General features: G+C 40.4%; 1 protein-coding gene across 1 annotated transcript in view; it reads right to left on the reverse strand.

Annotated features, from left to right (window-relative positions):
* The window catches only part of CSF2RA (colony stimulating factor 2 receptor subunit alpha), a 65,153-nt gene that overhangs the window by 50,953 nt on the left and 1,931 nt on the right, over positions 1 to 12,269 (reverse strand). Inside the window, exon 2 of the mRNA XM_069072896.1 lies at positions 5,433 to 5,499. The gene's annotated coding sequence lies outside the window, so the exon portion shown is untranslated. The remainder of the gene's footprint in view (positions 1 to 5,432; positions 5,500 to 12,269) is intronic.

A 12,269-nucleotide genomic window follows, 5' to 3' on the forward strand; every position in this document is an offset into this window, starting at 1 on the left:
ACTCTCTCTCTCTCTCTCTCTCTCTCTCTCTCTCTCTCTCTCTCTCTCTCTCTCTTTCTCCCTCTCTCTCTGTCTCTCTGTCTCTGTCTGTCTGTCTGTCTGTCTGTCTCTCTCTGTCTGTCTCTCTCTGTCTGTCTCTCTGTCTGTCTGTCTCTCTCTGTCTGTCTCTTTCTCTGTCTCTCTCTCTCTCTGTCTCTCTGTCTCTGTCTGTCTGTCTGTCTGTCTGTCTGTCTCTCTGTCTCTCTCTCTGTCTCTGTCTCTCTCTCTCTCTCTGTCTCTGTCTCTCTCTCTGTCTCTCTCTCTCTCTCTCTCTTCTTGAGGCAGGGCTGAGCAAAGCTATCAGTCTCACTCCTTCAGAGACATCTGAGCCCAGTGGCAAGATGTAGGTCAGGAGGCCTGGTAATGTTCCTGGAAGGCACTAATAGATATTTGTCAAATGCTTCAGAAACCCCTCTGAGTTATTTTTCAGGTGTGGCTGACTTTCTGTGACCCCATTTGGGATTTTCTTGGCAAGGATACTAGAGTGGTTTGCTGTTTCCTTCTCCAGCTCATTTTACAGATGGGAAAATTGAAGCAAATAGAGCTAAGTGACTTGTCCAGGGTCACAGAGCTGTTAAGTGTCTGAGCCCAGATTTGAACTCAAGTCTTCCTGACTTCAAATCCAGCTGTCTGTCCACTGCAGAACCTAGCTGACCCTTTGACTTATAACAGGGTGGGGGCATAACTGAGGCATGTATGACCTCACATAATGTGGATATATATACCTCATCAGGAATCCATAAGCCATCTGTAACTCTAGTTGTGTCATGGACCATAGATGAAAAAAACACGATGGCCTGAGAGGAACATGGAGAAGGGGCATTTGGCAAAATCATCATTGACTCTTGGTCCTTCTGCCTCTGACTTGCCCTGCTCTCAGCCTGAGTAGGCCCCTAGACCTCTGTGGAACAGTTTCTTAATCTCTAATAGGAGATGGTTAGCCTAAGAGAGCTCCTAATTGCTAGCCTACAGTACAATTTGCTACTCATTTAACACCTTTAGACTTCCTTCCTCTGACTGGCTCTCTTTTCTGCCCCCTTGCCATATGTCCTTCTCTCTGGCTCCCTATCCTTGTCCTTTGAGCCACAGAGCTCTCTACCCTAATACCCAGAGCTTTCCTCTCTACACAAGATTTACACCTTATTGATCCTTAGAATAGTTTCTGTTGGGAAGCACAAAGCAAGGGGTCCAAGTGGCCTCTTCCAACTTTTAAAACTGAATGAATTTGAGATGCCTGTTTTTGCCTGACTTAGAAAGGCTGTGTAGGGTCATCATAACCCTCACCAGTTCTCATCAATCCTTATTTTTTCAGGGTCTCTTATTGCCTCAGCATTTATACACTGGACTGTACAAGTCAATTAAAAAAAGATTGAATAGATCCTATAGGTAAAGTATTTACGGTCTTTTTTGCTCTTTTGAGAAATGGTGTCCTAGCTAATCGCATCCTGCCCGTATGGCTCAGTGTAGACTTTTTTCCCCTCAAATTATCTTTACTGTTGATAAAGACTGTTTATCAGTCTTTTTTTTATCTCTCTCTTTTGTGTGTTTTCTTGGTTTTTTAAGATTTTATCATAGGATTCTGGAAAATCTCTCGCTGGGTGATGGGAAGGCAGTGTGTGTGTGTTTGTAAAAGAATGAATGAAAAAGCATTTATGAAGCACTACATGGCAAATAGAAAATAGAAAAAAATAGAAATAGGAAAAGATAAAAATAGAATAAAAATTTAAAGAAGTAAGTTACTCATGCTCTAATTTGCGGAGACAACTAACAAAAGAAAATTCAGTTGCAGGGAGGATGAAAAGGCTCCTAAATTCTAAGGGTGTAATGAGGGGGTATGTATGGAGGTCCAAAAGTCCTTAAATTATACAGTTATATACATAGCAGTGTCAGAGGGCTGCAGCCTACAGAGATAGGGTAGTTGGCAATGCCTGATGATCCTCCAGTCATCAAGGGGAATGGACTTCTTGTTAGCCATCTCTTCCAAGCTCTGTGAGCAAACAGCCCAAGGAAGGGAAGGAAGGAAGAAAGGGGGTAGGGTTTTTACCCTGAGGAAGTAAGTAGAGTTGATCATCTGAGATAAAATCAAAATTCATCATCTTCCCACCTCAATTTTCATAGAAATAAAGGGGAAACTCAGAGAGTTTAAGCAATGTACCCAAGACCACAGAGAAAGCTAAAGGGCAATGACTTGAACTCTGGCCTTTTGGACTTTTGCCAATGGCATGCTCATTCATTGGGTGGAGGTCTCATCTCAGTTCTGGAGGGAAGCTGAAATCTAGGGACAGGCTCAGAAAGTTAGTAGGATCAAGAGGCCTCATGGCATGACCTTTGAAACAGAAGAGGAGGCAGATAGTCTACCTTGGGCTTTAGGTGAGAGTGATCTGGATGTTATGGGGGTGGGGAGGATTGGGCTGAAGTCCAGGGGAAGTCCAGTCACATCCAGAGGAAAGGAGGAAGCCTGTTTTCACAGAAGCTGAGGACAAAGGAACCGGAGAGTTTGATCTCATACCAGCCTAGAGGAAATTTACTAAGACAAAATAAAAAAAAAGGTTCAGAAATAAACTAAGAGAAGTTGTTACCCCCATTAATGCTTTCTGTAGCCCCCATCTGGCTCTTATATCCTTCCTTGGGTGCTCATTGCTGGAGAATCTGCTTCCATCAGGCTCTGCACCCTCTAAATTAGAGTATAACCTTTTTGAAGGTAGAGATGACATCATATTAACATTCCCATGGCACCAAATACATAGTCATAGGCCCACAGAGACAGCCGAGAGAAAGGAAGAAAGGGAACGAGCATTTATTAATCTCCTACTATGGGTCAGGCATTCTGCTAAGCACTTTACAAATATCTCATTTGATCTTCCTAATAACCCTAGGCTGTAGGTGCTATTATCATCACCCCCATTTTACAGTCTGTGAAACTGAGGCAGACAGAGGTTAAACAACTTGCCCAGGATCACACAGCCAGCAAGTGACTGAGACTGGATTGGAACTCAAGATCTTCTGGACCCCAGCCCAATATTCTATCCACTGCCCACCTAGTTGCCTTTAAGGCACCTCAAAGGACTTCTGGAGCAACCTTCCACCCAAATCTAAAATCCTTTCTAAAGATTTTCTAATGGTTGGTCAGGTGCTCTTTCCAAGAGGGAAGATTTTGCTACCTCTGAAAGCAGTTCAAATTCCCTGCCTAATTATGTGTGATTATGATAGCTCCAAATATTCTACATTGAACCTTGGGCAGAAAGCAGTTTTAAAGTTGAGGGGAATCTGTGCTATTTATACCATGCTCTTTGTTTCCTGTCTGTATCATACATATAGATGCATCCTGGTACAATGGAGAGAGCACTGGATCTAGAGTGAGAGGGTCTGAGTTCAAATCCTGCTTCTGATCCTTTGTACCTATGTGATTTCCTTCCCCCCAACATAGTATAATTAAAAAAAAAGATTGCACATGAAACTTGAAATTTATTGTGTACAACTTGCTATTCCTTTTAAATATATAATAGTTATGTAAATTTCTTTTTTGCCCCTTTTTTATTCCTTCCCCCTGCCCTAGAGATGGCTACCATTAGACACAAAAATGTGTGTATGTACATATATGCATACGTGTGTGTATATATATGTATATATATACACACATATGTCTAAAATCATCCTATACATTCTTCTATTTCTCAGTTCTTTCTCTGGATGCAGAGAGTATCTTTCTTCATATGTACTTTGTAGTTATTTTGGGCATTTACAATAGTCAAAATGGCTTATTCACTCAAAGTCATTCTTAAGACAGTATTGCTGTTACTGTATGCAGTGTTCTCTTGGTTCTGTTCATTTCATACTTCCTTATTTTGTGCATCTTTCCATGCTTTTCTAGAACCATTAAGCTCCTCATTTCTGATAGCACAGTAGTATTCCATCATGATCATTACCACAACTTGTTCATCCATTCCCCAACTGATGGCCATCCCTTCAATTTCCACTTCTTTGACACCATGAAGAGAGCTACTCTAAATATTACAGAACATAGAGGTTCTTCAAAGGTGGCGAAGCACTTTCTTCAAAACAACCCTTTGAGGCATATGGTATAATATTATTATCCCCATTTAACAAATGAAGAGTATCCGTATCTTCAGGGAACTTCTATTTAAATTGTGAGTCACTGGCAAATTACATTAAAGTACTGAAGATGAAACACATACACTACATACCTCCTGCCAAGCAGGAGATGGGCTTTAAATGCAGAATTTTGGACATGTCTTTGCCCATGGATGTTGTGGCCATTTGTTTTGCTGGATTATGCATAGTTGTAATGAGGATTTTATTTAATTTTTTCCCAGTGCTCCACTAGGGAGGGGAAGTGAAAGGGAGAGATAAATTCATATCAAATAAATAAATGAAAAAAAGTCTGAAGAAAAAAAAAGAAATATACTGGCAAGATAGGATCTAGGATATTATAATCAGTGAAAAATATAATTTATATTGTAATGCAAAATGATATTAGATATGTATCATAATTATATATTTTAATATAATACTATGTATTATACAAATATCCATTTAATATATAAATATACTATAGCATTGTATGAATATAATATAGACTATATTATATTAATATGATATAATATAGGCTATATTATATAATATGATATAATACAGACTATATTATATTAATATGATATAATACAGACTATATTATATTAATATGATATACTATATTATGTAACAAATTATAATATAACATATATGTAATATCTTTTTATAAAATATACAATACAACATATTTGTATAATGATGCAAGTTATAAATTATGAGTAATGTTTTATTAATATAGAGCTTCAAAAGCATTTTACCACCTGGTACTGGCTAGTTATTTATTATTTTTTGAATTAGATTACTGCACAGTTATATGTTGAAAATAGAGATTTAAAATCTTTAGACAAATATATGGTTGACAGAACCATACTCTGCTATTAAACTGAGATGTTTTAGATTATGTTCCTAATTTATAAGACTGATGTCAAATCATGCTTTGTCATAACAAATGCATCATTTAGTGCTTCAGGTGGTGACAGAAAACATGGGTCCCTCTTACCTCCTTAACTAAAGCCATCTGTTTCCTACCTCATAGCTGAAGTCGTCCTGCCCTCTAGTGGCTCTTCCTAACCTAGCACTAATTTCCAAACATCTTGTGAGGGAGAGTACGTGAATGTAGATGGACCCCTAGCAGACAGCAGGCATACAAAACATCTCTCCCTCTTCTACTTTCCCGTCAGGGTTCACATCCTTTCTTTTGTATCAGCAGAAGCCTCTGCTTTTTCCACCTCTGTCAATATAATAACAAGCAAGCAAGCACAAGCCAGCCAAGGATTCTGAACCCTCTGCTCACTTCTTACCTTTCTTGCAAACTGCTCTCTGTGTCTGGTCGTCAGTCTGAAGCACAGCACATTGGCGAAAGTGGCACTACAAGAGAAAAAGAAAATACATTTGTGTATATATAGATGTGGCTGTCTGTGACCAAATATCTACTCTGATGCTTCATCATGGCATGAAAGTGGCTGGTTCCGGATGCTTATTTCAGTAACAGGTTTTTCCAAATTGTAAAGGCATCAAATATGGGGAACAAATGATCTGAAAGTCAGACCAGGTAAACTCAGATAGGCTCATCACCTGATATGAGATGAATATTTCGGGTACAGTTAGCATTTGTATAGTACTCTAAGATTTACGAAGTGTTTACAAATATCTCATTTGATCCTCATAGTGTCCTTGGGGCAGGATGAGAAAACAGAAGTAGACAGGGGTTAAATGACTTGCCCAACATCATATCGCTAGTCAATATCTGAGGCCGCAGATGAAATTTGAACTCTTGGCTTCTTAACTCCAACTTCAGCATTTTACCCATTGGGTCACCTACCGCACTGCAGAATAATGAAAATACTGAAGAAATAAGGTCTACCCTCTATATTGCTGTAATGTAATGCCAAAAGAAGGCAACTTCCCAGGTTCAAAATACCAGCATAGGTGCTCTCTATTTTATTTAGTGACAAACCAAGAACAGAGAAGATCAAAACATGACATCATTCCAAATACAGCATTTACTAAGCGTGATTAAATAATCTCCAAGTACTACCCCACCCCAGGATCTTCCAATCATTCAATCAATTACAAAGTCCCTGTTCTAAATACTTCTCCACCCCTAGGCTATACCTTCATTTGGGTATTAAGTGCTGTGTTTAAACTTGATGTAACTCTGGGGTAGATTCAATTGTGATCCAGGGGTGGGGAACTTTTGACCTTATTGTGCTCTGTGATTGACAAATGAAGGTACTTTACCTATGTTTGGAAACTAATCTCCATTTGAGAAGAGGGGTTTTATGGTGGACCAAATGAAGGTATAGCCTAGGGGTGGAGAAGTATTTAGAACAGAGACTTTGTAATTGATTGAATGATTGGAAGATCCTGGGGTGGGGTAGTACTTGGAGATTATTTAATCACACTTAGTAAATGCTGTATTTGGAATGATGTCATGTTTTGATCTTCTCTGTTCTGGGTTTGTTACTGAATAAAATGGAGAGCACCTATGCTGGTATTCTGAACCTTGGGAAGTTGCCTTTCTTTTGGCATTACATTACACTGCTGGAATGTCTATTTTACTTTTCACCACATTAAATCACAAAGATGTTAAATTCACCATGCTAAATTCCAGAGATGACAATTCATACACACACACACATACATACATACACATGCACACACATACACATATGTGTATATGTATATACACATGTAAATATGTGTGTGGGAATCATCTCTGGAATTTAGCATGATGAATTTAACATCTTTGTGATTTAATGTGGTGAAAAGTAAAATAGACATTCCAGCAGTGTAATGTAATGCCAAAAGAAAGGCAACTTCCCAAGGTTCAGAATACCAGCATAGGTGCTCTCCATTTTATTCAGTAACAAACCCAGAACAGAGAAGATCAAAACATGACATCATTCCAAATACAGCATTTACTAAGTGTGATTAAATAATCTCCAAGTACTACCCCACCCCAGGATCTTCCAATCATTCAATCAATTACAAAGTCTCTGTTCTAAATACTTCTCCACCCCTAGGCTATACCTTCATTTGGTCCACCATAAAACCCCTCTTCTCAAATGGAGATTAGTTTCCAAACATAGGTAAAGTACCTTCATTTGTCAATCACAGAGCACAATAAGGTCAAAAGTTCCCCACCCCTGGATCACAATTGAATCTACCCCAGAGTTACATCAAGTTTAAACACAGCACTTAATACCCAAATGAAGGTCTTTTCTTCATCTTGACAGGAGTCAAGTTCTCAGCAATCTTAGTTCCTGGGGAGACAAGGCTTAGCAAGGCCATAAGATACATTGCCAGTCCCTTCATGAATTTATCCTCTGTCTGTAGAACAGTCCTAGAACCCCTGAACATATTAGCAAAGCCCTCTCCCAGGATTTCTGTAAACATCCAACAAGAAAATCCTTCTTCAGGGCTTCCGAACCAACAGAAAGGTTCCCAGACCCCTGCAACAACAGGACTGTCCTTCACCAGTGGACAGTATTCATTCTGTCTGCAGGACAGTCTCCAGACCCCTGCAACAACAGTACTGTCCCTCACCAGTGGACAGTATTCACTCTCTGTCTGCAGGACAGTCTCAGGCCTTCTTAACCAAATACCAGGTTCCAGGACTTCTTCAACAGGACAGTCTTTCACCAGTGGACAAATCTGGCAAAATAACATCAAAACAGACAGACAAAGTACCAGCAAAACAGCCATGTCTCCTCAGTCCTTGGCAGCTCAGGGGACAGGTCTCAAAAGTCCAGGGCAATTCAAAGCGGCCACCAGCAATCCTCTTAGTCTCTCTCTCTCCACGAGGTGCTGCTTCCAAAAAAGATCTTCCACCTCTCTCTACTGTCTCTCCAAATCTACCTCACCAGCTCCTCCCAGCTCAGGACCCTCCCTTCACATCAACAAGCCCATCCCACAGGTGGGATTAACAAACTCTGGGTTTTAACACAATCAATTTGAAAACCAAGCCAATACAGGGGAATCTTTAATTGCCATTACTATCACAATTGCCAGCTCTGAAGACAAATGGGCCTTACCAGTTTTTGTGAAGGTGAAACTTTTATTTTTAGAAGAAATTACCTTATGTGTAAAGTCAAATCAAGTCAAAAATTCAAATTAAGTCAACAAACATTTAAGTACTCCTTATGGTCCAGGCACAATGCTAAACATTTGTAATACAAAGATCTGTCACTCAAGCACCTTAAAATTTAATGGCAGAAACAACATGCCAATAGCTATGTAAAAAGCATCAGGCTCCCTTGCTATAATTTTTAGATATCTTCCTTCTTTTTAGCCCAGAGAGCCAGCATGGTATAGATGGTGAGCCTCTGGACTTCTGTGTCCTCATCTGTAAAATGAGGACACCTGTGCAGCATTTAGTCAATTAATAAAAAATTGATTGATGAACAGAGAAGGTACTGACTTGCATCAGTAGAGGGCATCTCTTCACTTGGCAAGTCCATATACACCAATGAAATCACAAGACTGGTCTCGTCCCTGCTTTGTATTACACTGTGTGCTAAGTGCTGAGAATGTAAAGAAATAGCAAAACTCTCCATGCCCTCAAGGGGCTTATGTACCTATAATACTTTGTAAACTACCATATTTATACCTGAGAAACATTATTATTGATGGCTAATTGCCTGGTAAGGCAGTTTAGTTTGGCAGATAGAGAGCCAGCCTGGGAGACAGTCAAACCTGACTTTCAGTCCCACTTTGGACTCACGTCAGCTATTTGATCACTGGGAAGTCCCTCGGTGTCTCCCAGGCAGTGCTCTAATCTCAGTTCATAAACTGTAGAACAGATACAGATGTGAAGTAGCAGAGTCCTCCCCTTCACTGGCAATTCTCCACACCAGTGAAATCAGAGACATGAACCTCCTGCCTGATTCCCTACAAAGAAAAATAAAAGCGCCAGGGATATGGGCGTATGGCCTCTTCCCATTCTTTTTCTAATATTATATTTATGCAATCCTAACCTCAACTCTCCCAGGACCTGAGAGAAGAAAATGTTCTCTCCTGTCCTGGGGTTATCCTGCCCAACTGCCATAGTGGGCATCATGCCCCTCTCTGTCCCATTTCTCCCCATTTTAGCGCCCTAGGGCAAAACCTGGTTACCATTTGCTATTCATGGCAGCTGATCCTTGAATTGGTTTATAAATTTATAGTGCTTCCTCTATACTAAGACTGCAGGAGAGTTGGTGGAGAGTCCAATAAGTTTCACCTAAGGCAGAACTATAACTAACAGTGATAAGTGAGCAGGAAATTAGAATCTATATTTCTTTCTTTTAGTTTTTTTAAGATAAGAACTTATTGGGGCAGCTAGTTGGTGCAGTGAATAGAGCACTGGCCCTGGAGTCAGGAGGACCTGAGTTCAAATTCAGCCTCAGACACTTAACACAAAAACTAGCCATGTGACCTTGGGCAAGTCACTTAACCCTAATTGCCCTCCAAAAAGCAAAAAAAAAAAAAGAAACTTATTAATTCATGTGTAAATGGACACTTGGTTTCTTTTCTCAAAACAGCTTACATTCTAGGTAGTGATTAGCTAGGGGAGTAGAAGTGGTACCTGTCAAATTGGCTTTACAGGAATGGGGGGGAGAGGGAAATGGTCACATGGTAGATTTTGTCAAGTTGGGTTCTTCCATCTTGCTCCATGAGCAATGGACAATGAGTAACTAGAAAAGAGTGAAGGTCACTGGCGGTAAGAGGACTGTCCAGATTGAGAAAAGCTTGTGTCTTCTCCTAAATCCACTAAGGTTCCAAGTTCCTTTTCTGTTCCATGAATCGCAGATCCAGTTTCTACATTGGGCATCTGAGGATTGGGCTTGTTGGAAGCATGAGTCAATTGTTCTGTAAAAACTGTATTGTTCATACTCTTTTATACAGTCAAAGAGGACTCAAATGGTTCATTTCCTAGAACTGCTGGTTCATCTTTATCCGCTGACTGGGTACTTCTGTGTTTTTTCTTAAAATTTTATTTTTATTGGTTTCTTTTGCTTTTATATCCCAGCAATCTCTTTTTTAAAAAATTAAAAATCATTATTATTGGGGTGACTAGGTGGCACAGTGAATAGAGCATCAGCCCTGAAGTCAGGAGGATCTGAGTTAAAATCTGACCTCAGACACTTAACACAAAAACTAGCTGTGTGACCTTGGGCAAGTCACTTAACCCTAATAGCCCTACCTCCCCCCTCCAAAAATAAAGCAAAAAATAATCATTATTATTTATTTTCTGTTTTCCACTCCCCACACCCACCTCTCATTAAAAAAAAAAGAAACAAAGGAAGGAATAAAGGAAGCCCATGGTGTAAGCAATATGCTATGACCAGAAATTCTGGATCTTGAGTTGGAAACTTACAGAATTGAGGAGAACAGCAGGTTTAAAACATAGTAGATGTTGTTTATTTGCTTAACAGTCCTGTGCTGGGTAAAGACAACTATATGGAGTTTCTAAGTATATTTGTCTGCTTCTGTGGAGATGCACTGAATTTTACTGGGGAAAGAAATGGCAAACCACTCCAGGGTCTTTGCTAAGAAAATCCCATGGGCCACGCTGGCATGCTATGGTCTGCGAGGTTATGAAGAATTGGACACAACTGAATGATCAAGCAACAGCAACAAATGGAAATTTAACTTCATTATGCAGAGATCATGTAGATGGGAAGGAGGACGAGTTTTCCAGTGAGCATGGGCTCAAGGGCTTGCTTCTGATTGGCTAATTCCACAAGTCCCTACAACACCTTCACTAGGAATTGGTACTGCCTTGCACAGAGAGGTAGAATTAAGGAATAGAAGGTCATTTGCTCTATGAAAGCAAGATCTTGGCATTCACTCAGTACCTCCACCCTCAAGGGATGTGTGAACTGCCAGGGTTAGTGTGGAACCTGGACTCAGAATAATTTTCTGGACAGGATGCTCTGAGTGCCATCTGGTGTTAAATACATTTCCCTTAGCTCCTGGAAACAATTGAGTGGGTCTGTGCTACATAGGAACTGAACTAAGCTACGGACACCTTCCCAGGGACTGAAGTGATATGGGGGAAATTACATATTCCAGTCCTGCTGATGTTGGAGGGAGTGACGTTTGCACATTTCTTCTTTTTTTAATATAGAGAGGGGTATTCTCCAGTATTGGGGTTAACTGACTTGCCCAAGGTCACACAGCTAGTAAGTGTCAAGTGTCTGAGACAAAATTTGAACTCAAGTCCTGCTGATTCCAGGACCAGTGTTCTATTCACTGTACCACCTAGCTGCCCTTGCATGTTTCTTCTTGCTATACCTTTGAAATAAATACTCCTTTGCAAAAGCTAATCTGTTAAGTAGTTAAATGAAACTGGCTCCAGGGGACCCCTACAATTTGAAGAACACCACCAGTTGGGACTGGAGTCAAAGGCATAGAAAATGGACACCCCTAACATCCTTTAAGCACATTGGAGAACTCTGGGGAAGGGATAAAATGTGATATGCTTTGGCTTCAGGCAGTGGGGACCAAGGTAACCATTGTTACATTAATGTTAAGGGAACTGAAGCCCCCATTCAGTGCTTTGAGACCTAACCCTTTGATAAGACCAGATAGGCAGAATACAGCCTGCCTATACAAAATTATGAAATCAGCTCTCCCTCGGCCTCCTTCTTGGTCTTGACTCTGCTTCTTTAGACTCTCTGACACAGTCGTGGTCAGATGTCTTGTACTGGCCTCCTGCTGCAAACCCACAAACTGGCCCCAATTTCCCCTTCTTGAGACTTCCTTCCACCTACTCTCTGATACTATGCCTCAAAGGACTGGGAACGCTCATCTCCATCCAGAAGAAAGACCACACAGACAAAATTATAGCTGGTGATATTCATGAGCATGCTATCTCCTTTAAGCCCCCCCCCCCCCAACTTGAAATCTCTGCATTGTTTGTGGCTGCCTCCTCTGTCTCAGCTCTTTAGAATTTGATCCTTCTGAGAAATTCTGGATCTTGACCTCTGGTTTATATTCTCGCTTTCATTCTCAATGGAGGCTTCCTTCCTTCCTCCCTCCCTCTCTCCCTTCCTCCTTCCCTTCCTTTCTCCTTCCTTCCTTCCTTCCTTCCTTCCTTCCTTCCTTTCTTTCTTTCTTTCTTTCTTTCTTTCTTTCTTTCTTTCTTTCTT

The sequence above is a fragment of the Petaurus breviceps genome, unplaced genomic scaffold, assembly GCF_028583685.1.
Source record: "Petaurus breviceps papuanus isolate PSGF00001 unplaced genomic scaffold, PetGlider_PUasm1.0 90849, whole genome shotgun sequence".
Lineage (NCBI taxonomy): Eukaryota > Metazoa > Chordata > Mammalia > Diprotodontia > Petauridae > Petaurus > Petaurus breviceps.